The 26853-nt window shown below is 48.4% G+C and overlaps 1 long non-coding RNA gene across 1 annotated transcript in view; it reads left to right on the forward strand.

Moving 5' to 3' along the window:
- LOC119706230 overlaps positions 1–26853 on the forward strand; it is a 66554-nt gene that overhangs the window by 33577 nt on the left and 6124 nt on the right. The window contains exon 2 of the long non-coding RNA XR_005258458.1: positions 22396–22618. This is a non-coding gene — a long non-coding RNA (uncharacterized LOC119706230). The remainder of the gene's footprint in view (positions 1–22395; positions 22619–26853) is intronic.

A 26853-nucleotide genomic window follows, 5' to 3' on the forward strand; every position in this document is an offset into this window, starting at 1 on the left:
GCACTTGGCTCGTTGGTGTTTGGGCTGCTCTGTAGTGATGATAACAGAGCCTGGGCAGGGGTGTGTTACTGTCAGGGGGTGTTTTTGGGAACCCCCAGCACAAAATGAGGATGATGATGATGGTGGTGGCAGTGTCTGTGCCTGGGTGCTGCAGGGATGAGACGAGTGGACACCATTTCCAGGAAGCTGGGGATGAAAGGGAGGGAGGTGGGAGATGTTCAGAAACACGGAATGGTTCTCGTTGGAAGGGACCTCAGAAATCATCAGATCTCTCAGCACAAGAGGGAGCAGCCTCTGGCTGTGCTGGGAGGGCTGGGTTGGACAGCAGCAGGAATTTCCCCATGGAAAGGGGGCTCAGGCCTTGGGAAGAGCTGCCCAGGGAGGTTTGGAGTGCCCATCCCTGGAGGTGTCCAAAGAATTCCTGGAGGTGGCACTCAGGTGTCCCCAGGCACTCTGGGCTGGGGACAAGGTGGGATCAGGCACAGCTTGGATTCAATGACCTTGGAGATGTTTTCCAACCAAAACGATTCTGGAATTCCGGTTCCAGCCCCCTGGCATGGATAGGGAAGGAATAATTCTCAGTTTTGTGCCCTCACATACAGCCAGGCCAGTAATTCCAGCAGATTGCTGAAAACCAGCAGCACCTCTGGCCGTTGTGTTATTATTTATGTCTGACTTGCTCCTTTATTGACATGGAAAACAATTTTGGGGAGCAGCTGATACAGGTCTTGCCATTGAATCTTTAGCTGCCTGGGGTTGGTGTGTGGTGAGAGCCTCACCTGATGTAAAAGATGCCTTTGATATTCTCTGTTATCTCTCTGGAAGGTTCAGATTGTTCTTAGGAAAATGAAGAACGAAAATATGCACAATGACTCCATTAACTCCCTGGCAATTACACTCCAGCTCTTTGCAGCATCACTGTGGAAAATCAGCTCCTTAAGACATGCCTTAAACCCAGAAAGGGTTTCCTGAGCAATTAGGGAGCTGGTTGGCAAAAAGGGATTGTTACATCCATTGTCTTCTGAAATCCATCATGCCACCAGGAAATAAAGATTTATGGCCACGCGTTTATGGGAACCACATTCTGTGCCTGGTGGCTTCACTAGGGAAGGGGCTGTGCTCAAATTCCCTGGGTTTTTAAGGAGACAGATTGAGGACCTGTTTTCTGTGGAAATTCAGTGCAGCACATGAGTGTTGGCTTGAAAACTGCCCATTTCCATTGACTGTCAGCCTTGGCTTCGATGGAAAAGCAGCAAATAATTATTTTAGTTTGAGTTTCACTTTTTGTGAAGTGAAACTTCACGAGTTTCACTTGTTCTTTTCAAAGGGTTTGGGGGTCTTTAAAAGGAAAACAGTTTAGTGCAATCTGCTTTTCTTTTGTTCCTTGTATCCTCTGAGCTCCTTTGGCTGTGTAAGGAGTTTTTCCCATTCCCAGCATCCACATGGGTGCCTGTGGGAACCCCAGAGTGAAAATTAAGGAGGCTATTTCTGGGGCCCAGGAAAAATGGAGAGTAAATGGCTCTATATTGAGAGTCTGTATTATTCTAATCTTTTCCCAGTGTGAAATTCTCACTTGAAGTTTCATGGGAACATCTTTCCCTTAAATACAAGTCCTCACTTCAGCTTTTACTGGGGGTATTAAAAATATGTGTAGGAAAGATAACACTTTGTGGCTGTGTAGTAGCTATTAAGGAGAAAAAAATCTGGATTTGAGTGCTGATCGTTTGCAGATACAGAAATTGTACCACCTGCTGCTGGAAAACTTGGAGCACCCATGAATATTATGGGAAGTGCTCTGACAGCTGCTGCAAGGGGAAGCTGGAGCAGCTGCTCACTCAGCAGAGTGGGAGAATCTCAGCAAGGCACTGAGCTCTCGGGGAGAACGGACCTCAGTTTTAAACAATTTGACCAAAATGCCATCCAAAAAATGCAGAAAACAAATTTTGCTGTGTGCAGGAGCTTGCTGAGCTTACCTACACACTGCTGCAAGCACTTTTATCTCACTTTTCTTCAATTCTCCCACTTGCCAGAGGTCTCTGCACCTTTGCAGTGCCCCCAGGGGGTGTGGCTGTTTTCCAACCAGGAATTCCCAGCGTGGTGACTGCCTGGGCGCTTCCCTGGCCTCACCCATTGCTCTTGGAGCTCCTGATTCTCCTCTGCATCATCCCTGAGCCGCGGATCCTGAGAGCTGCTCGGGGCCTGTCAGGTGAACTGGTCCTGAGAACGTCTGAATGCATTTCCAAAGTAATCCCCTGCTAATTAACACACAAACTCCTTCACTGTTAATAAGATAAATCGGTGTTGTCTTGATCTCATGCACAGTTTATGGTAATTTTAAGCCCTACAGAAAGTGGCTGCTTCCATGAACAAATGGGGATAATTAGCTGGAGATAGTTATTATGCAAATTGAGCAAGCTGCACCTTTGAGTGGAAGTGGATGAGCAGGTTGAGCATAATGCCCCAAATTTGGATGCAAATGGAAAAGCTGTTATGGCATAACCTGCCCAGGCTGCCCATGCTTAGGATCAGCTGCAGAAATTAATTTGGGAAATGAGCCTCAGCCACGAGCCCAGGCTGTTCTCCATCCCCAGGGGGAGCGTGGCTGGGCTGAGCATCCCTGGCTGATCCCAGCAGGCACTTGGGGCAGTTCTTGACCAAAACCTCACTTCAGTGAAATCAAAAGATTTGGGCAGCTACTGATCTTTTGAGGTTTATTTAGAAAATTCGGACTATTTTGATAATATTCAATTTTAATGTTTTTACTCCCATATCTTTTCACTTAGGTTTATTTTGATTTTTTTTTTTTTAACAGCCACACAAATACTATCAATAGGCTGAAATGGAGAGGAATATTGTGAGACTGAAACATTCAAAACCTAAATTAATTTCTTTTTTCTTGGGTTTTTGGGTTGATTTTTTTTTTCCAGAGCTCACCACAGGACACCTCATGAATCTGCTCTGGTTTGGAACTGAGTGTGCCATCAGATGTAGGACTGCTGGAGCCCGTGGGGCTGGAGCAGGTGCTGACATTGGCCAGGCTGCTGGGACCCCAGGAGGAGAAATCTGAGCCAGCTCCCTTCCTGTAGTGTGTCCTTAGACTCATTTCTTCGGGAGCAGTTGGAATTCTGTTCATCTGGGCTGTCTCAGAGTAACCAGGAGCTGATTATTAATTAACACTGAGCACAGTAATTGAGAGCAACCTGCTTTAGACAGATTGTTCCTATGAGAGGCTTCAGCTCTGCTCCTGCTGCCCCAGAGCTGGGGACTCCCAGAACCCGAGGCTGGGGTTGGGATTGGGATTAGGGTTGGAAGGGGCCTCTGGAGAGCACCAAGTCCAACCCTGCTCAGTGGGTTCACCCAGAGCAGTCCAGCTGGGTTTGAATATCTCAGGGAAGGGCACTCCACAATCTGGGCCTCTGTTCCAGGGCTCTGCCATCCACAAATAATGTGTTTTTTCCACTTGTTCAGCTGGAGCTTCCCGTGTTTGATGCTGTGCCCGTTGCCACTTGTGCTGTGGCTGGGCACCTCTGACAGTCTTGCCCCCTCCCCTTGGCACCTGCCCTTAAAATATTAGTGTGGTGATAAAATCACCCTCAGTCACCCCTTCTGCAGGGTTTGGAGTTTCTGTTCCCACAGTGGTTTGGGTTTTCCATTCCCACCTCTTGGCCGTGGCACTCGGGAGCTCTCTGATTGCCACGAGGGGCTGGGTCAGCCCTGCCTGCTTCAGGCTCAGCTTCCCCCCAGAGGGAAGAGACACAGCCCAGGGCCCACCCAGCTTCCCTGGCAAATCCCAGGAGATCCCGGATGGCTCCCGGATGGCTCCCGGATGGCTCCTGGATCTCTCCTGGATGGCTCCTGGATGGCTCCCAGATCTCTCCTGGATGGCTCCTGGATCTCTCCTGGATCTCTCCTGGATCTCTCCTGGATGGCTCCTGGATGGCTCCTGGATGGCTCCCGGATCTCTCCTGGATGGCTCCTGGATGGTTCCCGGATCTCTCCCGGATCTCTCCTGGATCTCTCCTGGATGGCTCCTGGATCTCTCCTGGATCTCTCCTGGATGGCTCCTGGATCTCTCCCGGATCTCTCTTGGATGGCTCCTGGATCTCTCCCGGATCTCTCTTGGATGGCTCCTGGATCTCTCCTGGATGGCTCCTGGATGGCTCCTGGATCTCTCCTGGATGGCTCCTGGATGGCTCCCGGATCTCTCCTGGATCTCTCTTGGATGGCTCCCGGATCTCTCCCGGATCTCTCCCGGATCTCTCCCGGATCTCTCCCATCCCCACCCAGAGCAGCAGCTCCTCCACCCGACCCCCGCTATCCACACCAGCCTCATGAATGCAGAATAGAAATGCCTTATGATGTTTTCTGTGGGAAGGAGAGGAAATCAGACGGATGTAGGATACAAATGAGGGCAGGACATCCCAGGCTCTGGTTCCCGGGGGGGAGGACAGAGTTATATTTACATTACACACGGCGTGCCCTGACTGTCAGTATTGTGAAGCTCCTCCAGACCGACGAAATCTCCACCTGAACTTCCAAACTGTTTTATCACTCAATCTTTTGATTATCAGTGGAGGAAAAAAAAAAACCAAAAAAAAACCAACCCCACATTTCCATAACAATAGCACTTAATGACTGGAGATGGTGAAAATCTAAGGTCTAATTTTATCCCTGGAAATAAAGATACCAGACGTCTCTCCGGCGAAATATTTGAAACTTGTTTTAAGAAAAGATGTTGGTGGCGAACAGATGGCCCCGGCCCGCCATCCATATTCATGAGAGCATTGATTTCATTATGCCTTCCCCTAGGAAACTCAGCTTTTATAAGTCTGCCTTGGCCATCAAATTGAGCAGTCAGGAGCCCTCTGTCACAGCTCTGTTGCTGTAGAAATTGGGGAAAGTATGTGAGAGGCTTTAGCACTTTTGTCTTGACTTTTATCACCCAGCACCTGTTGTTTGGGGCTGCAGAGCTGAGATTTTTATCAGGTGGAACACACGTTGGCTTCGGGTGCACCGAGTGCCATGTTCATTTTAACTGAGTGACTTTAATTTTGTGACATCCTTGTGCTGTTTAATAACTTCCAGAGGGTTGGGAGCTACGGGCAGGAGCTCCCAGTGAACCCCGAGCTGCCAAAACCTCTTTGGGGAAATCCCTGGTGCCGTTCTCTGCTTGATGTTTTAATTGCCCAGGATGAATCTTACAAAGCAGCGATCACTTGGATCACAAAGGGAAATAAAACATCCAGACAGAACTGCAAATCCAATCTGAAGTGCCTTTTCACAGAGGGAAACACGTTGTTAAGCGCCAGTGAAAGCTGGGAATGTTTGGAGAATTGTTCTTAATTGACTTTGAAGGCTTCTGTGTGAAATTCGGGATTTTTAAGTTTTGTCCAAAGAAATTTTTTTCCCCCTTTCTTTTCTCCCTTTCCCAGCACCACCTGATTCCCTGTGTGAGGATGCACACAGCTCTCTCTGAATGGTGACATTTGGCTTTTTTTGGTGCAACGCTGGTGCAGCCCTGGTGGAGCTGAGCCTCCTCCTGAGGGTGAAGCCTGCGAGGAGCCTCATGGAAAGTTCATTTTCCAGGCCCTGATTCAGTGATGGGAGAGCATCCCTGGGCACTGGAGCCGCAGGTCTGGGGTCCAGGGATGGGGACACTCCTGGTGGGAGCAGAGGGACCTGAGGGACTGATTGATGGCAGCCTGGGACTCTCTCAGCCCTGCATTCAGGACCTACCTCTTTTTTTAAGGCAAGTTTAGCAGCTGGTCCTTTGATTTGCAAAATGAGGTTTAGTTCTAAAGAATAGGCCAAGACTGAGGGGATTCTGTAGGTTTGGGACTTGGAATTGCTTTTATCTTCCTCTTTTTGTCACTTCATTCCTTTCTTTGGGGCCAGAAGTATTTTTGTGTGCTCTTCAAAAGCCGGGCTGCTGTTGTACTTGGGCTCCAAAGAGCCTTAAAAGTGCCATTTAAATTCAGATCTCTTGCAAAGCTTGAAGGGAGAAAAGTTTTTAAAGTGTTTCCTACTTGGACATAATCGATCAGTAGCAGGGTAAAACCCAGAAATGTTCTTTTGGGGCCCTTTGCTGAATGAAATTACAGCTGCCTGACACAACAGGTTAGGTGTCAGCTGAATAAAGACAACATTTGGCCATGACAACAGAACGTCCAGGTTTTTATTTTAGTTCTTTTCTAGGAGTAAAAAAAATAGGGTTAATATTCTCCCACTTGATCAAGAGTACAGTTTAATTAAATAAAATGAGCACAACCACCATTATTTTGCATCATGGAACTGTCAGTTTAGCATTCAGCTCCCAAAGGGTACTCAAAGGATCATTTCATTTTAAAATGATTGTAGCCTTGAAATAATTTAAAAGGCACTAATATATTTAATCAAAGGAGGTAACTGGCAACAGAGGAATAAATCATTCATGCATGTAAATAACAGGGCTCCCACGAGGGTGGGAAGCCAACAGGGAAAATATTTAGGGCTAAATTGTTTCCTCTGGCCCCCTTCTGCCTGTACCTGTGGAGCTAAAACACCTGGGATAGTTTGTCACAGCCCCACTTTGGGGTTTGTCTGTGGCCAGGATGTCCAGATGTACTGCCAGCTGTCCCCAGGCCTGTCCTCACGTGTCACTTGTGCCTGATTTATCCACCCCCCTTGTGCAGGAGTGTGTTCTGACCTGAGGAGTGCCTCTGGGAAGGTCAGGATTCAGGGTGCCTGCCACCCCCAATTCCCCCTTCCATCTCCCTGACTGAGCCAGAGCTGCCAAGGGAAGGAGCCTCCCTGCAATTAAAATGTCTGTGCCGAGCCCCAGCGGGAGCAGCTGCTTCAGGCTGGGCATTTCCTCGTTTCCCTGCCTTTGCTGGGAGAATCCTGGGCTCCAGCAGCACCTTGCTGAGGGGGGTGATCTTCACAGGGCTTGGCAAAGCTCAGCTTAGCTTTGGAACAGCAGGAGAGGGCTTGGCTCATCCCCTGGGGGCTGGCACTGGGAGCAGGGGCTGGGGGGGCATCCAGGGGACACCAACCCTGACAGTGTCACCACCCTGATGGTGGCACCAACCCTGGCAGTGTCACCACCCTGCTGGTGGCACCAACCCCTCTCCGTTCCCACAAGTGCCAAACTCATCTTATTGAAGGAATTCCCAGGAGTTTCATCAATGCATGGCTCAGTTGGTTCTTTTGAGAGTTGTTTTATTTATATGCTAGCTGAAACAATCAGCCAAACAGAAATCTCATCTCTATTGTTCTACATCAGTTATAGGGGGCTATATTAATTAGTAATTAGAATATTGTGTGTATGACAAAATAATGCAGGAGGATTTCTCCCAGCATTTTGACTGAGTGACTTCAACTGGCATTTCACTGACAGTTGTGACCAGCTGGGGACTCTGCTCCCAGATATTCCCAGGCAACTGAAGTTCCCATCAAGTGGCACTTATTTATACGTTTTTCTATTCTATATTAATTATTATACACATGATAATATAGCACAAGAGGTTTCTCCCCGAACCTCTGGAGCTCCTGCTGTGCTCCCAGCTCTTCCCAGGCAATTGAAGTTCCCATCAAGTGCAATTAAACCCCTGAGCCACTCCAAACCTGTAAATCTTTTGACAAAACACCCACCACGAGGCTGTTCTTTGTGTATCACCTATAATCTGCAAATCTCTCGGGGTGCAGAGGCACAGGTGCCACTCCTGGGCTTGTCCCCTTTTTGCTGTCACACCTTCCCTGTTTTTAATTAGCACTCATGGTTGTTATATCCATAGGAATTCCCAGAGACATGGAAAACTGGATTTAACCAGAAGGGATGATGCCACACCTGCCCTGAGTGTTTTGTCCAAAATCCAGAGGGTCAATTTGCTTAATTGATTCAGCACAAATAGCTGTGTTAAAAACTGCCCTTTCCAGGTTATCTCCTTGAATGAAGTTACCGTGTTAATTCAAAGGTTTTTCAAAGAGATTTAATGAAAAATTAATTTCTAGGGGGAAAAAAAAAAAAAAAGGTGGCAGCTCATAAATATAAGATCCTTCCCATCTGTTGGTGGTGCATGACTCAGGGCTGTGTGCATGCACCTGGATAAAAGATGAACAACCTGCAGCTCGTGCCAGGAGAGCTTCTCAGCAGGCTGGGATCAGGCAGGAGCCTGACCAAGGTCGTTTAGGATTCCCATAGAATAGAAACCTGTTAGAAATGCCATGCCAGTGGTGCCAGGGCCTCCCGGGGAGCATTCATGTGGAGGAGTGAGACTGAGGAGAGCCTCCAGTGGCCTCAAACACCTGCGTGGGGAGAGCCCTGCAAATTAAACCTCGTGTGTTTCATTGATGCTGGAATCTGGGTTTGGTGTTCTGGGGGTGTCCCACCCCTGGCAGTGCCCAAGGCCGGGCTGGACAGGGTTTGGAACAACCTGGGACAGTGGAATGGCAGGGGTGACACTGGATGGGGTTTAAGGACCCTTCCAACCCCAACCATTCTGTGATTGGCAACTAAAGGGAATTGTGGGGGCAAATTACAGAGATCTGCAGAACAGGGATGGGCAATGCAGCCTGAGGGCTCCAGGGTTTCAGCTGCCTCCTCTGTGGTGAAGCTCTGCAGGATTTCTGCTTCCCCTAATCCTAATCTGGGTAGCTCCTTTAGAACATTTCTACATTTCTCCAGTCTCCTATTTTTAAACACACAAAAGTTGTCTTAATGAGAAAGTGATTTCATGGGTAAAAATCAAGAAATTCCATAAAAGAGCTGGAGAAGGCTGTTTCCTGCATATCCATCACATTTCTTAATGTGGCATTGAAGAACTTAAGGAATCCCAAGGCTGGGGGTGCCGGGCTCTGGGTGCTCAGCCCCTTGTCTGGGACCTGCAGCAGCCAACAGCCCCAGCCCAGAGCCGTGTGGCACAGCCTTGGCCTGTGTGTGGAAGCAGCTCCTGTCCCTCCCAGAGGGGGAGGACGTTGTTCTCCCTGGCATACTGTGAGGGGGAGAGTGGGAAGAGCCAGCCAGGAGCTGCGATGGCATTTCAAGTTAACAGAGCTTTCAGGAGCTGCCTCTGATCCAACAGATGTGCCTTAAATAATTTACATTTGCTGCATCCCTTACCATGGAAAAGGGGAAAGCGCCATCAATTTTCTGAAAGTTGCTGTGGGGTGGGTTTGCTTTGGTTTGGTTTGGTGGATCATGGAATATCTGGAATTGGAAGGGGCCCTCAAGGACAGAGTGCTGTGGCTGTGCTGTTGAGTTGGGCTGACATCAATGATTGATGAGTGCTGGCAGCCACCAGGAAAAAGTTCTGCTTCCATCCATTTAAAGAGTTTTAAATTTAGTTTTGGTTTTTTTTTTGGTTTACCACTCCCACTCCTCTCTCTGGGGATAAAAAGGAAAAGCACACGGAGGGCAGGGACCTGTTGCGTGGGGGGGAATTGATTTGGGAGAGGTTTTGTCCATTTTTGATCATTTCTGGATGCCAGAGTGGTATGCTGGCACTTCTTGTGAGGGAAAAGGGTTCTGGTGGCCACAGACTCTTTGATTTTCCTGTTTGGCAGCTCCCAGAGCTCTGCAGGCAGATGGGATTTCACCAGTTTCTTGTTCCCTGGACTGGGGGGGTCTGCAGTGGGCTGGGATTTCTGCATCCTTTGAGGGAATGGCCTCTACAGAAATCCCACACCCCATCCCAGGAAATCAGTAAATAAAATCATCTATTAAATTAAGTTTTCAGTAATGAAAGCTTTTAAAGAGATGCTCTCAAGTGTTTCTCCATGGGAAATGAGAAAGGGGAGTGCATTCCTCTGGCTTTATTCCCACTCAGCTCTATCCCAACAAAAATAAAAGCATTGCATCCTCATTTACAGGGCAATAAAATCCCAGGAAAAAGCAGCAATGCTTCATAAAAGTACAAACCAAGCAAATAGAAACCTCTCCTGGGATGTGTCCAGCCCTCAGGTCGTTTGGAAGGTGGTCAGGAGCCGTGTGGGATGGTTACCTTCCAGCTGGTAAAACAAAAATCAATGGACACGACATGAGTTAATACAGGTGGAAGATTTCCCCCCTGGGCGCTGCCAAAGGTTTCAGGGCAGAATTTTCCAAAGAAACTTTCCATCTGAGGCTGATGTTTTACCTTGTTACACTAACGGAGCTTTTGGTTCTGTCTGTGGGGCATCTCTGCTGTGCTCTGGCCACCTGGGCCCTGCCCAGCCCAGGCCGTGGGCACGGGGTGCTTCCTGACAGGTCAGGGTGCTCAGGTGTGCTGTGGCTGTTCCCGATGGATCAGGTGTGCTGTGGCTGTTCCTGATGGATCAGGTGTGCTTTGGCTGTTCCTGATGGATCAGGTGTCCTGTGGCTGTTCCTGATGGATCAGGTGGTTCAGGTGTGCTCTGGCTGTGGATGGATCAGGTGGTTCAGGTGTGCTGTGGCTGTTCCCGAGGGATCAGGTGGTTCAGGTGTGCTTTGGCTGTTCCTGAGGGATCAGGTGGTTCAGGTGTGCTTTGGCTGTTCCTGAGGGATCAGGTGGTTCAGGTGTCCTGTGGCTGTTCCTGATGGATCAGGTGGTTCAGGTGTGCTATGGCTGTTCCTGAGGGATCAGGTGGTTCAGGTGTCCTGTGGCTGTTCCTGAGGGATCAGGTGTGCTCTGGCTGTTTCTGATGGATCAGGTGGTTCAGGTGTGCTGTGGCTGTTTCTGATGGATCAGGTGGTTCAGGTGTGCTGTGGCTGTGGATGGATCAGGTGGTTCAGGTGTGCTGTGGCTGTGGATGGATCAGGTGGTTCAGGTGTGCTGTGGCTGTTCCTGAGGGATCAGGTGGTTCAGGTGTGCTCTGGCTGTTCCTGAGGGATCAGGTGGTTCAGGTGTGCTCTGGCTGTTCCCCCAAGCCCTGTGGTCCCACGCCAGGGCCTCATGTGGCACCTGGGCCCTGCAGAGCCCAGAGGAGCTGGCTCCAGGACTGCTCCTCCCTGGCTGGATAACCCTGGCTGCATCCATGCCCAGAACTCATTCTGTGCTCCCAGCAGCACTGCAGCCCGAGCAGTGTTTTGTGCTGGAGCTGCCCTTCCAGCCCACACTGCTGCTCACTGGGGAGCCCTTGCAGATGATTGAACATTTTAATCTCCTTCCTGCCTTCCCTCACGTGGATTCCAGTGATGTGCATCCAGCAGCAGCAAGTGGACTGTGACCCAGGAGGGATTCAGGGCTGTGCAACAAAGCATCCCTGCTGTAATTTCATTCTCATCTTCATCTCCTGCTGTATCCCCCTGTAACTCCACGCTGGGCTTTTCTGCAGCATCATTTCAGCAGCTCCAGGAGAGGCTCTGCCAGGGTGCATCTCCTGTCTGGGTGAAGAGGGGGTGCTGCTGGGGGTTTGTGCACGGGAGGGACCAGGGAGAGGAGCCTGAGGGCAGGAGGACCAAGGCAATGTTCCCTCCCAGCCTGGGCTCCCAGCTGGGTGATGTGGGGCAGGGGGGGCACAGCTGCTCAGGAGAAATCCCTGCTGGAAGGGGAGGTGTGGGGGAGCACTGGGATTTATTTGGGGTCTCGTTACAGTGTCCACAGAGCAGAGCAGCCAAAGGGCCTCCGTTAGGATGAACCTGGCTTCCTCTGACCTGCTCCCCGTGGTCCCAGTGCCACCAGGACCCAAATGCCAAGGAGAGCTGCTTCAGGCACGGCCTTGTCCTTGTGAGGGCTGGGTCTCTCCATGGGGAGCCTGAACAGCTCCTGAGCTGTCCCCAGGGCCCTGCTGAGGTGGCGCTGCCCAGTGATCCTGCTGGCACCACAGGGCTGGGTTGGCTTTGTGTTGGCCACGGTGGGCAGGGCAGTGGTTTCCCACCTCTGTGGCTTGTTCAATTTTCACTCTAAATCAAACTCCTCAACAGTTTTTTTTCCCCCTGGCAGTACCAATTTCACCCCTGTATGGCTTTGTCCTGCAGACACCACTGCTGAGCCACCTTTGTGCAGGTGTGTGTGCTTGGAAAATGAATTTAATGCTGCTTTATTGCACATGGCAGTCGGGTTATTCCTCCCTCCAGCCAGGGTCAGAACCCACCTGAGCCTCAGGACTGGAGCCTAATCCTGTGGTTTCTGCTTTCTTGTTCTCCTTCAGAGCTGTCTCCTCAAAGCCTGTGCTCAAACTGCCTCTTCACAGGGGCTGAGGCTGCTGCCTCTCAGGGGGGTTGCTTTAGGTTCAGTTTGTTTGGGTTTGGTTTTTTGTTTTTTTTTGAGTCAGTCAGCAAGGACAGCTCGTTCTGCTCTGAAATCAGCGGATAGAAGGATTTACTTCCTAAACCTCAGGTTTATGAAGTTTTACTTCCTAGAACTTCCTAAAGCTTGATGTTACCCCGTTGCTGAGCCCTCCCAGCAGCAGTGGGAGCCCTCCAAGGCTGTCCCTGGGGCCCTGGCTGTGCCCTGCCAGTCCTGCTGTGCCAGTGCCCTTGCTTTGTCCTTGTTTGAACTTCATTTGCAGAGCCCCTGGGAATAACTCGTGGCTCTCCTCCTGCAAAATGCCACTTTGCCAAAAGGAGAGACAAGAACTTGTTTAAAAATGCAAACCAGGGAACTTCCTGCAGTCCAGCACAGTGATTAACTGTCCCAGCTCCCATGGAATAATTGCAGCCTTTCCTCCACGCTCCCATCTTGGCATTGTTCTCCTGAGTATCACCTGGTACATCTTCACTAGCACGACACTTTCTTAATGCACAATTAGAATTGGAACACCTCTTACAGCATTCTGTGTAATTAAAAAGCCAGACTTCCTCTGAAAGAACAATATTCTGGCAGGCGAGGTGGCACAGATGAATTACTGGGGAGGCAGGTTGGGCTGTACATCAGGCTGGAGGAGTGGGACATGTTCTTTATTTGTTGTCAGTTTTCCTTTGCGCTTCATGCAGATTTGTCTGCTTCCAGCACTGGACAGGGAAACCTTGATTTAGGAAGCTGTGTTCCAGTAAAATCACACCGCCTCATGCTCTGTTGAGGCTGTCACCTTGGTCCTCGAGTTACTCCACTGCCTTTGCCAGGATTCCAGGCAGGGAAATGGATTAATTGTTGGTAAGGAGGAACAATTGCAGCCCATGGAATCCCCACTGCCCTGGGGGGAAGGTGGCTCCTGCTGGGATGGGATAAATGAAAGCAGCCGGCTCCCAAAGCCCAGCTTGAGTTGAAAGATGCTGTCGTGGGCCTGTAAAATGTGGTGCCATGGAGGTTCCAGCTTCCACTTCAAGATAAAATCAAATTTCTGCTCCCTGCTGTTGTTGAGGGAGGAAGAGAGGTTGGCTCAGAATTCCAAAGACAGATAAAGACATTATAACTCATTAAAAAAACAATAGAAATGGCTGGGATTAAGGCAATTTTAGCATTTGTGAGGGCTGGGAGGAAAGCAGCCTTGTGCCTGGTGTCAGGGCTGGTGCTGGGCAATGCCTTGGCTGCTGTGTTCAGCTTCCCTCTCTGTGTCAAAGTCTGAGTGAAAAGAATTTTTAGTCTCACTTTAAGTCCAGAAAGTCTTTACAGTGAATAAGGCAGCACTTAAAGGAGGGTTCCATACTAATTGGAATTTTCCTCTTTCCTCCCTCCTTTTCCACCCCTTACAAACCCTACCTGAGCTCCAGGGAGCCCCAGGAAGTTCCCTGAAGGCTGTGCTGGAGAGCAGGGCTGGTGGTCTGGGGGTGCAGCCAGCCCTGCCCTGCTCCTGCTGCAGGAGCTGGGAGCTGCTGAGCTTCAGGGCATGGTGGGAGCTGGGCCAGGCAGTGCTGTGCTGTGGGGAGCATCCAGAGTGCTGGGAAAATGCATTTAAAGGGTTTGTGCCTCCCTGGAGTGCTGCTCTTTGGGTTTGGTGGGGCTGTGCCGGGCATGGCTGTGTTTAGAATGTCCCTGGGATCCTTCAGGATGATCAGGGGTCCTTATATCCATCTCTATATCCATCTGATCTGGGGGTCAAAAGAAGTGAAAATAGAATTGAGGCCCCATTCATTTGCTGGATTTTAATTTTTTTCTTTTCATACAATGAATGAAATCCCATTCTACCATTCTGGCCTGATGGATTAAAATAAACCACAGCTTATTTGTGCTCAGAAAGCCACTCTGGTATCTTTTGCCTGACACGGGTACTCAGATTTTCTCCTGGGGTGGAGTTGATGAAGTGTATTTTGCTGCAGTATCAGCTGCCTGATAATTTAACTTCCCTCGTTCCATTATGGTGCTAAGCAACATTTTAAAGGATTGTGAGTTTCCTTTTTGGTATGGGTGTCTGGAGAGTATGTAGAGCCTTTATAATAAGCTTTAAATCTAAATAAAAAGTTAAGTATATAGCACGCTCAGTCTTCAGAGCACTGGAGTAGATTTATTTAATCATCCTTTATGAGCCAGGCCAGCCGTTACAGCCCTGTGGTAGCGAGGGGGATTCATCAGAGGGTGAGGGACTTGCTGTGCTCAGGAGAAATGTCACTGCCGGGAGGGCAGGGGGGGAATCTCCCCCTAAATGAGCCCAGTTTGCCATCAGTGCCTCTTGAATTTGCAGGGTTCCCAGATGAGGAAAGGAATGATGAATGTGACTCCGTGTTCTCAGAAGGCTAATTGATTATTTTTTGACATTATATTATATTAAAGAATGCTAAACAGAAACTATACTAAAGAATACAGAAAGGATACAGACAGAAGGCTAAAAGATAATAATGAAAACTGGTGATTTTTCCAGAGTCTGACACAGCTTGGCACTGATTGGCCAAAGAGTGAAAACAATTCACATGAATCCAATCAAACAATCAGCTGTGGGTAAACAATCCCCAAACACATTCCACAGCAGCAAAACACAGGAGAAGCAAATGAGATAAAAATGTTTTCCTTTTTCTCTGAGGCTTCTCAGCTTCCCAGGAGAAGAACCCTGGGCAGGGGATTTTTCCAGAAAATGTGACAGTGACAAGTGCCCTGGCTTGGTGCAGGCGCTGCTCCTGCTCTGGGACGGGAGCAGAGGCAGCATCACCCCAGGCACAGATCTGCTCCTCCTCCTCCCCTCCCCACAGCTCTGACCTGTGCTTTAGAGCTCTGCCAGGCTGAATTAACTGCTGCTTTATCTGCTGGGCCCCAAAGGGTTTGGGAACACAGCTCCCATCCTGCACGTTCCCCCCCTGGTTGTCTCAAAGTCCAGAGCAGCACTACCTGAGCTATTTAATCACCTCATAAAAGAATGGAAACAGATACTTAATGAATCAAAGTGCACTCAGATTAAATGATCAGAAATTCCTAGTTAATCACCAGAAAGGAAACTAATTAAATTACCATTCTGCTTTTATGGGGGCCTTGGGATGGTAAGCTGAAATAAGTCCCTTCAATCATTTTTTTCATTAGATGGGACAGGCATATTCAAGGTTAGTGAAGATAAATGTGATGTTCTTTGCTTGCTCTTGAAATTATAGTATTTAAATATCATTTTATGCTTCATCACCTAATGTTAAACCCAAAGCAGACTGCAAGGAGAGGCCCTGGCAGAGACAGCTGAGCAGAGAGGCACGGGGAGGGAAGGCGAAAATTGGGAACGCGCACATCAAGATTTAAAAGGTTTTCATTTAATTATCATTTAAATTTCTAATTGCATTTTACCTTCAGGAATAAGGTAGATAAGTGGTACTGCCAGGTGATGAGATGCTAATTCCAGCACTGCCTCTGGCCCTGGGGAAGCACAGAGTGGTTCAAGGTGGTGTGTGATGGCTGCTGCCTGCAATGGCCACCCAACCCCTTCCATAGCCAAAAAGGGAAGAATTGTGGAAAGTAACACTATTAGCAGCAAAAGAGCGAATTCCTATATATATTTTTGGGCAGTTCTGTGTCCTTGGGAGCCTCCACCAGCATGGGACAGAGTCTGGGCAGGTAGGTCAGGTCCTTGCTCCCTCTGAGGCTGCAGCACTGAGTTATCACCCAGCAGGTGCCTCCTGCTGCCCACTTCATCCTGGGCTTTTTCCACTCCATCCTGAGCTTTTTCCACTCCATCCTGGGCTTTTTCCACTCCATCCTGGGCAGAGAGTGGCTCCCTGCCAATTACTGCCACGCTGAGGGAGATGTTCTGCCAGGGGCTCCATCCTTCTGCCTCCCCTCCTGTCCCCCAAGGATTGTCCCTTGCCCGGAGCAGCTCCCCCTTCCCTGGGACATTCCTGTCCCAGCGCTGCTGTTTCACAAACAAAAGCTCCCTGAATGGAAGGAAAATCTCCCCGTGCTTCGAAGCCAGAGGTAAATTCAGCCTGAAACACGGAACAGCTCCAGGAGAGAGGAGAGAGGGAGAAATCTTGGTTTAAGCATCAGTCTGTGTATTTTGGTATTCCTTTTTTATTTTCTTTTTGTTATATTTCTTAAAGCCAAACCTTTACAGGCTCACAAAAGTGACAAAAGATCCAGTGATATCCCTTCAGTTCCCTGAAAAGGAGGATTTTCAGCAGAAAGTGAAATCAGTGAAATCCTTTCACTTTCTTTCTTAGCTTTTTAACAACCATACCCGAGGTTTCTGACACCCAGAACTTGCTTGAAAAGTTAAGAAAAGAAAACACAGCTGCAGGGTTTTAAAGCAGGGCACAACCCAGTCAAAATAATCTGACTATAAAATCTGGGAGCTTTTCATTCACACTGAGGTTTTCCCACTAAGGGAGACCCTGAGAGACAAGGTCATTGAGACTCCTGGTTAAATTGGTGGGGTTTTACTTAAAATCCCAATAAATGTCCTTTTGTGGTGAATGATCGACTGTGACAATATTTGCCAGCTGAAGCCCACAGAGCCTTGAAGTGTTGCTGATTTTGTTTTCTATTAATGTGGGTAATTATGTTTACTTTGCCACTTGGGATCGTATCATCATTGAAATAATTAGTGCATTTCCAGATACTTTGATAGATCTAAAAATTTCCTCTAAAAGCCTCCAAATACACAGAGAACAAGAAAGGAGCATAATTATATTATTTTTCAATTTAAATATTTTTAGATCAGTATCAACATTGGGAGGGGGAGTGGCACATGGGTTTGGAGTGGAGCTGAATATTACAGAGGAAAAAGACTGACTCATGTTCTTTGAGAAGGGATAAAAGACCTGGAGGGAATCTCTGGAGCAGGACTGGCAGCTGGAGCCTTCCTCCCTTCCAGCTCGGTCCTTGCCACGAGCTCTGGATCAAGGGAGTGGCTCCAGATGTTCCTACAGCTGCAGGAGCTGGCTTCCCCTCACCCTGCTCCTGGGGAGGATGTCCAGGAGCTGCTCGCTGCTTCCTTTGCAGAGAATTGCTCTTTTTGTCTGCTTGGGAGGTGTTTTGGAGGTGTTTTCCATATCTTTTTTGCTTTCTACCCAGAGTAAAGTACTCCCAAAGAATCTGGGTGAGCCCATCATTCCAGTGCCCGAGAACTGCAGATATTTTTGGGGCACGGGGGATTCTCCATTATAATCCGTTAAACAAACTTTCCACACACTTGTTACAGTGGGGACAAACTCTTTTGGATGCAGATATCACCTGGGATTCTCAGAGATGTGGTTACAAGCCCGGATTCGTGTGGCCACAGTTTCCATCCATCCTCAGTGAGGAGCAATTAGCAATGAGTTAGCTCAGCGCTTTGCGGGAGAAGGGCGTGCTGAGCCCTGGGGATGCTGCAGCCTTTCCTCAGCACATTCTGCCCTGAAACTTCCCGAGGACAGGCTCTGCCCTGAAACTTCCCAAGGACAGGCTCTGCCCTGGAACTTCCCAAGGACAGGCTCTGCCCTGGACCTTCCCAAGGACAGGCTCTGCCCTGAAACTTCCCGAGGACAGGCTCTGCTCTGGACCTTCCCAAGGACAGGCTCTGCTCTGAAACTTCCCAAGGACAGGCTCTGCTCTGGACCTTCCCAAGGACAGGCTCTGCCCTGAAACTTCCCGAGGACAGGCTCTGCTCTGAACCTTCCCAAGGACAGGCTCTGCTCTGAAACTTCCCAAGGACAGGCTCTGCTCTGACCTTCCCAAGGACAGGCTCTGCTCTGAACCTTCCCAAGGACAGGCTCTGCTCTGAACCTTCCCAAGGACAGGCTCTGCTCTGGACCTTCCCGAGGACAGGCTCTGCCCTGGAACTTCCCAAGGACAGGCTCTGCCCTGGAACTTCCCGAGGACAGGCTCTGCCCTGGACCTTCCCAAGGACAGGCTCTGCTCTAAAACTTCCCAAGGACAGGCTCTGCCCTGAAACTTCCCAAGGACAGGCTCTGCTCTGAAACTTCCCGAGGACAGGCTCTGCTCTGACCTTCCCAAGGACAGGCTCTGCTCTGGACCTTCCCAAGGACAGGCTCTGCTCTGGACCTTCCCAAGGACAGGCTCTGCTCTGGACCTTCCCAAGGACGGGCTCTGCTCTGACCTTCCCAAGGACAGGCTCTGCTCTGAAACTTCCCAAGGACAGGCTCTGCTCTGAAACTTCCCGAGGACGGGCTCTGCCCTGGAACTTCCCAAGGACAGGCTCTGCTCTGGACCTTCCCAAGGACAGGCTCTGCTCTGACCTTCCTGAGGACAGGCTCTGCTCTGGACCTTCCCAAGGACAGGCTCTGCTCTGGACCTTCCCAAGGACAGGCTCTGCCCTGAAACTTCCCGAGGACAGGCTCTGCTCTGGACCTTCCCGAGGACAGGCTCTGCTCTGACCTTCCCAAGGACAGGCTCTGCTCTGGACCTTCCCAAGGACAGGCTCTGCTCTGACCTTCCCGAGGACAGGCTCTGCCCTGGAACTTCCCAAGGACAGGCTCTGCCCTGGACCTTCCCAAGGACAGGCTCTGCTCTGGACCTTCCCAAGGACAGGCTCTGCTCTGGACCTTCCCGAGGACAGGCTCTGCTCTGGACCTTCCCAAGGATGGGCTCTGCTCTGGACCTTCCCAAGGACAGGCTCTGCCCTGAAACTTCCCAAGGACAGCTCTGCTCTGAACCTTCCCAAGGACAGGCTCTGCTCTGGAACTTCCCAAGGACAGGCTCTGCCCTGGACCTTCCCGAGGACAGGCTCTGCCCTGGACCTTCCCAAGGACAGGCTCTGCCCTGAAACTTCCCGAGGACAGGCTCTGCCCTGAAACTTCCCGAGGACAGGCTCTGCCCTGGACCTTCCCAAGGACAGGCTCTGCCCTGGAACTTCCCGAGGACGGGCTCTGCTCTGGACCTTCCCGAGGACAGGCTCTGCCCTGGACCTTCCCAAGGACAGCACGGTCCTCAGTATTTAGGGACAGGATGACATCCAGGGGCTGCAGAACATCTGCTGCTCCAGCTGTTCCAGCTGTGCCTGAAGCTGCAGGGGGATGATCAGACCCTCACCTGGGGTAGGACATGGTGGGGGATTCCTTAACCCCTTCCTGGGCTGCGGGGTCCCAGCAGCTCTGCTGATCCCAGCTGGCTTCCATCTCCTTGGAATTAGAGAATCACAGGTTAAAACCTCCTTGGAACTCAGGAAATGAGGAGAGATCCCAGCTGAGGGTCTGTTCTGAGGACACAAAACCTCATTAGTTACTGGTGAAGGCAAATTGAAGCCAAATTGTTTTGCCTCATGATCTAATTCCTTGCCTGGCTGGTGTTTTCCCTGGACTGCTGAAGCCTGGCTTTGTTTCACTGCAGTGGGAAATCGTAGCAACAGGCACCAGAACATCCCTGATGAGCCGAGTGCCTTTTCCCTGGTGTGTTCTTCATTGCAGAGCACTGCTTGTTCACTATGGCAGAGGCCTGCAAATTGTGATTTCTGTGTTACTGACGGGGTGAAGGTGCCAAAAATAATCAAAGTCCAGGAACACGCTGGTAAAACCCTGAAGCAAAAAACGTGTGGCTTTAAAGGAGGGTTAAAAACTAACTTGGATCTTCATCTGCTGGAGTTTCCATAGTGGAAAAGAACGATTAACAAGCCAAAGCAGGGAGAGTAAGAGATCCACCTGCCAGCAGGACCTAAACCAGGCTGCTCAAAATGAAGCCTCCAATCTGCATTGCAGCTCTCATGTTTAATATTCACCGGGGCCAAGGGGCACCACAGCCTCTCCTGCTAATCCCAAATAATCTCTTTCATGTTCAGTGGGATCTTGCTCCCAGTTACTGACTACAGAGCCAGGGCCACGAGGAATTAATTGCAGGATGGCTCCGAGGCTGATGGGTTTTGTAGCTGCCTTCCCCATAGCTGCGGGCTATGGCTCGTGCTTTAGGCTTTTGATCTTGTAGTGATTATATTGGTGAGTCTCCCAGGATCCTGCTGGAAGGCCTGATTAGTGTAAATTAAGATATGTGGAGCGAAAAGTGTGCAGGTACCAGAAGTTTCCAAGGAAATGACGCTGGGAAGTGAGGGTGGTAATTCACTTGTCTAGTTTCAAGGCACCAAGTCAGGTTTGGGGAGAAAATAATGCTGCAAAAAAGAGGCACCAGAAGGTGGTCTGCAGGTGCATTTTACAGAGCTGTGGTCCTATATTTTGTAACAATAATTAGCAATTAATTATTGTTAATTTCGCAGATGTAGGTGAAACATTTGTACATTTTATGCAGATATACTGTGCTGCTCTCTGTCCTCCTGCTCTGCAAATGAAATTTTAGTGAAGGCAAGAATAAAGAGACTGGAAGAGAGAATTTAAAAAGAAAACCAAAACAACAAAGCCAAACATTCCCTAAACAAATTGTAATAGCAAGGCATTTTGAAGCAACCAAAATGTTCCTTCTTAAAACGTGGAGACTGGAAGTAACCCACAAACCCACATTTTGAACAGAAAATCCTTGGGGTTTTGCCCCCCCTGCTGCTCTCAGGGGAGCTGGCGAGAGGAGGGATGCTCTGGGCACTCAGGAGCTGCAGGATGCTGTTTGGAAAGGTAGATTTTCCCCTTGGGGTGCTGCTTCCAGCCAGGAACAATAAGGAAAATAGATGATGTTAAGCAGTTATGTGCTAGAAGTGCCTCATTTTATTTTATTTCCCTCCAGAAAAAAAACCCCACATGTTTTCAGGGGAGTAAGTCTGTTTAGGAGTGAAATCCTCCTGGACAGAAGCCAGCTGGAATCTTTCCATTTGGTTATCTGGGAGGGGTGGGAGCAGCAGGGCTCCCTGCGGTCCTGCTGCTGTCGCTGTCACCCTGGGGGAAGGATCAGCACACTGCAATCCCAGCTGGAGTGCCAGCATCCTCTCCAGCAGAGCACTGCTGGGTGAAGGAAGCTGGAAATGGCTCTGCTGGGATGGATTTGGTGTCGGAGCCCGAATGAGGTGAAGAGGGAGATGCCCAGGGGGAGTTGGGGGTTACAGAACCCCCCAGGCTGCTGTGCCTCTGTGACCCCTTCCTGGGGGTACAGGAAATCCTGCTTTGTGGGAGCCGATTGATCATTAACAGGTGATTAAATCAGAGCCACAGGAGGGCTGTGTGCGGGACAGGGGCTGGGAGCCACCAGAGAGCACAGGGACAGCACAGGGACAGCGTCAGACCAAGTTCAGGATCATTCCAGTTTCCATTCCAAGGCTTCTCCCAAAAGAAAGCTTCAAATTCAACAACCTGGGCATTGAATCCAGCTCCCAAAACATCCAGTTCCTGCTTTATTGACTGGGGTGTGGTTCAACACAAAGTTTCTCCTTTTTTAACATATAAGGCAAGTTGGAAAAAGCCTTTTCTTTGCACCTAAAGTTTTAAATTGTGCCCAGACCTGGTGTGATGAATGGACCCGGAGGTTTTGCTGAGTGAATAAATCACAGAGCTGATGTTTGAGGAATTGCAGGAAGGCATAATGAGTGGAGAGGTGATGAGTTTCATAAATGTCACCTTGGCTTCGGCAGCACAGGTGAGGGTGGTTTGCTTTTCCAAGGATTGATTGCAGTGTCTGGGCTGAGCACTGAGTTTGGGAATTTTAATCCAGCTGCCCCACATCAACCAGCTTTTCAACACTGCCTTCCCTTAAAAACAAAAGTTGATTTTCTTTAATTGTTACCAATAAGAGAAAACGATCAATAGCAGAAAAAAGTGGAGAAAATACATGGAAATGCTTGGATTTCCTTGTTCTATTTGCCAAAACCCCAGCCCTGGGCTCAGCCTGACCCCTCTGAAGAGGCCAGAGGAGCTGGAGGTGTGGGCCTGCCTGGGAGAGAGCAGAGAGCACAAATAACATCTCTTCTCCTTGTCCTGAACAGAGCCCTCCCTCAGCTCTGCCGAGGAGAGACCCACTGGAAATATCCCAAGTCATTACATTAATTAGCTAAAGCCTGAAAAGAGCTCTGAAGAGGAAAAGCATGAAATAAATAGGCAGCAGTGTTAATATTATTTTTAATAAATAGAAGAGCACATTCCATGTGATGAGCACGTTTCTTTGTGTAACATCCCATGGCCCTTAACTACAGAAAAATTAAATAATAACTCATTATTTCAAGCTTAGGCTTTAGGCACTGTGTAGAGGTCAGGCTTTTATTTTCCTGAAAAATAGGTTAAAAATTCAAGCATTTTTCTATTTTTCTCTTCAGGAGGATGAAGGAGGGCAGCATGACAATGGCCTGCGCCTCACGCCCACTGCTCAGATACATAATGGGGCTGGGAGGCTGCTCTAAAAACCACTCTGGTCCTGTATTGAAATTCCATCCAGCTCCCTTGGAACGAGATACAAAGGTGGATAAAGAAATCTGGATCACACAGATAAGCTCCTGAAGAGGAGACCAGGCACAATGGAGTGGAAAGCAGGAATGTTATGTAAGTGCAATACTTTAATTGGAAAGGAAAACGTCCTCACCTTTTTTTGGGAGCTGCTTCCCTCATGGATGGTGAGGGAATGGGAGAACTGAGGGCTTGCCTGCAGGGATTAGCTTGCCTCCTTGCAGTCGACAGGATTTCTTGACTTAAACTTTGGATTTCACTCTCAGCTCTGGGGTCTAAGGGGTTCTGTTCCTTCCCTGCCCACCCCGACTCCCCCCGTGCTTCCTTCAGTGTTTGGGAGGGAGCTGCAGCTCAGGCTTTGGAGGGAACTCCTTGAATTTAAGATCTACCAAAAACCTGTTAGCTGGGAGGGTAAAGGAGACTCCTTGGGGAGTCTGCAGTGGGGTTGGGATCCTCCGTCCTCCCTGAGCACCCACTCAGCTCCAGGTTATCCCACACTCTTTTCTGAGTCAAACACAGCAGCAGCTTCATGCTCCATCTGCCAGCACTCAGAGGACCTTTGGTGGCCTTCCCAGAGAGCCAAAGCTCTGCTGCAGGTCACCTTTCCAAAGCCAGGTCCCTCAGGAGCTGCTGGGTCTGAACCTGCATCTGACCTGAGGGAGGCAATCAGCGGCTGGAACTGCTCCCCACAGCCCCAAAGACCACAGTTATTCCAAATAATGCTGGATCATGCCCCATAAATTCAGTAAGGTGACCCAGGAGTGTTCATTAAAATTTATTTTAGCCACACTTATTGTCACTTAAGAGCCTAAACAAGGAGTGATGGTTCTTGGAGCAGTAACAGTAAATTCTGGTTACTGCAAACACAAATGCCTCATTACATCCAGTCAGGGTCTATTTCCCCTTTACAGCCATAACTGCAGGAAAGCATTGGTTTTAATTTATGGAGAAGGATGCACTGGAATCTTGGCTTCCCTATTTACATAAACACAGAGCCAGTTAGTCTCCTGTAAAGGATCCAGAGTGGAGGGTAAAATGTACAGAATTCCAGAGTGCCCGGGGCACCTCCCCGTGGGACAGCCCATCCCAGGGTGCTTTAATGCAAATCTGTTCCAGAGCTAAGTACAAACAGCAGGAAAATGGACCATTCCTTATTTTAAGTGGAATTTTATGCTCTATGATCCTTTCAGTGAAAGCTCACGTGTGGATTTTCATTTTCATTTGGATTGGGGTGAAAGTCGTGTCAGAGAAAGAGGAATAGCCCAGGTAGCAAAACCTGCTGCATTTTTATTGCAGGATTATTTGTCTCATCTCCCCCCCCGTGAAACGTCCTGTGATTTACCACAAAATCTTTTAGAGCAATGCTGCAGCATCCGTGAGGGAGCTCTGGAGGGAAAATGGAGCTCCAGAGTCAGGATCAGCCCTGCTGGATAAGCATCTTTAGGGTCTCACAGTTCATTATCTCTGCATTCTGCTGAGCAGCCTCCTGCCCTGCAGGTTTTTATGTGTTATGGACAAAGGAGAGGCAGGTGCAGCCTGGGTGGGCAGAGGGCAAATGGAGACAACCAGGGAACAGCCCTTTCTTTGTTCCACTCCTCCCAAAAAACCTAATTGTGCTCCACAGAGAATGAAGTGTACCAAGTGAGCAACCACGCAGGTCAGGAAAGGAGCCAGTTAAAGAACATTTAGATGCTGTAAGTATTTGGAGAGCAGTGGCTGTTGTGTAAATCTTTGCAGATACAGCAACTTTGGCCAAAAAGTCTCTTTCTCACGCTGTTGCCTGAGCAGGAAGGAAATGCTGGTGGTTTTCAGAGCCCAAAGCAGGACCCGTGTGTTCCTGAGCAGGGAGAGGAGATCTGCTTGTCCATCGATTGAATTTCACCTGAAAGTCCTTGAGCAATAACAGGAACAAGCTCCAGGATGTTACAGCAAAACCTCATCTTTGCCCGTGCTGACTCTGTTTCCAGAAGGAACTAATTCTTGCAATAATTCCATTTTTTCCTGCTGTCCCCTAAAGGTTTGTATTTTTCAGCTCAGACCTTTAGCTCAATCCCATCCACATCTCAGCCTATTTTATTGTTGCTGCAAGTGATAAATTTTGGATATTGTTCACATGAAATATCTGATGCTATTTTTTGATTCCTTGGACATGGCACAGCTGTTCTTTGCCCTCTCTAGGACTTCCAAGATCAGGAATTCAATGTATCTTCCAGGGCACAGCTATTTTTCAAGAGGAATTTTCCCCATAAAAGGTTTTGGCACTAAAAGTTGTGGAATTCTTGTCACCCCTTTGGAGAATCAGAGTAAAATCTTGTCACCCCTTTGGAGAATCAGAGCAAAAGACTTCTGGATTTTTGTGACCCAAATTTGAATGTGTGATTTTGCAACTTGATGTTGTGCAATGGAATCAATGGAAAGCAGCCTTTGGAAATCAAAATGAAAGGAGAAATTAATTTATTTTTTTAAAATCTCAAGGGCTCTCCAAATTGTTATTTTAGAACCTGATTATTTTTTAGAATTTTACAATAGCTGGTTTTATTCTGTACAGTGAGCTCATTATTTAGGGGCCATTGAAGTGACAAATTCTTGTTATTTCTTTTGGTAACTGAGAAGTTTACAAAGGCCCTGTTTCCAAAGGATTGGTGCTGTAAAAAGGCTTTTCCAGCTTGTCCAACTCCTTCTGGTGTCATTCCCAAAAATCTTCATCCCTGCCCTGGCCCCATTCCAGCTCAGTCAGTGGCAGCTTCTCTGTGCACACAGGGCTGGGGTTTTTTAATTTTTCATTTGATTTATGAAAAAAAAAAACCTGTGAAACTGAGTTTAAAAAAAATGTTATTTTTTTTAAATTTTTATCAATAAAAGAAAACAATCAATAGCAGAAAAAAAAGTTAAGAAAATAAATGGAAATGCTTGAATTTCCTTGTTCTACTTGCCAGTTCCAGGAGTGTTTTTTTGCAGTCATTCCAGGTACAAAATTAACCTGCAAATGTCACTTTGTCCTGGAAATAGTGCCCTGGAAATGAGCTGTTCCCTGACAGGAACACATTCAGTGCAGCAGCACTTACATTTCTGAGGGAAGATTCACAAAATCCTCTTGAAACGCCAAAAAATCCAACTTTTGGTACTTCTTGAGTCGCTGTCTTTGTGTCCTGGGCTGAGTGAAGGCAAATGATTATTCTGCTTTTCCTAATCACTGCAAATAATTCCAATAAATGCAGCTGAAGAGCGTTGCCCTGCTCTGGTGGGGCTGGATGCATTACGTGCCAGAGCTCTCAGCCTCCTATTGATTGATTCTTTGCAGTGGACCTTAAAAATCCATTGAGGAAGAAGTTGGATGATGTGAATTAATTCTAAATCCTTTGTTGGGAGGAGCAGCTGGAAAAAAAAAACCCACCAAAAAACCCTGTCAGAACCATTAATCATAACTCCAAATAGACTGCTAACTTTAAAATAAACTTTACAGTAAAGTGGAGGACAAATCCAAGGAAGGTTTAAACTCCCTGTCCCAACGTGCACTGTGGGTTTTCTCGAGTGTTTTACTGGGTCTCTTTTCAATATTTTTCAGTTTGCATTGTTCTGATAAGAATGTGGTGATGAGCAGCCCTCTGTGCCCATAATGGAGCAGCTGATTGCTGCTTCACAGATAAGATATGGCACCACTTTGGAGGCAGCTGAAGAATAAAATAAATAAAGCTTGTTGTCTCCTCCCAGGTAACACCATTAATCAGGCAAAAGTTTGTTTAGAACAGAAAAAAAAAAAAACCAACCTCTTTTTGAACGCCTCAGCCATTATTAATTATTAAAACTAATTTTTACTGAGCAGGTTGTACACCCCCTGCTCCCAACATCTCAATCTTAGCAAGTTAATCACTGGACTTGATGATCTTTTCCAAGCTAAACTTTTTATGAGCTGTGGATCACTGTGGAATATTTCCCCTAAAATTCTAAGTTCTTTCCCAGTGAGGAAAACCAGGAATTTTCTAAAACTTGAAGGTGAACTTGGGAAAAAAAAACAAACCAACCCACTGCAAATATTTTCCTTGTTCCTCCCAGGTCCCACAGCCAGCAGTAAAGTGCCACCATCATTGCAATGAGCCTGGTGAGCTGTGAAATAAAGATTAATCCTTCCCCAGGCCAAGAACTGCCCGTGCCTCAGACTCCCTGGAGCTCCACACCTCATTTCCAGTGGGTGCTAAATTCATTAGTGCAGCTGGAGAGTAGATTTCCACCTTGATTTTATCCATGACAGGGTGTGTGCGGCTGTGGCACAGCAGAAATTCAGCGTGTGCCTCGTCCTGGGACACCTTGGTCCCCACAAAATCTCTGGATTT

This window comes from Motacilla alba, chromosome 12, assembly GCF_015832195.1.
Source record: "Motacilla alba alba isolate MOTALB_02 chromosome 12, Motacilla_alba_V1.0_pri, whole genome shotgun sequence".
In the NCBI taxonomy this organism is placed as follows: domain Eukaryota; kingdom Metazoa; phylum Chordata; class Aves; order Passeriformes; family Motacillidae; genus Motacilla; species Motacilla alba.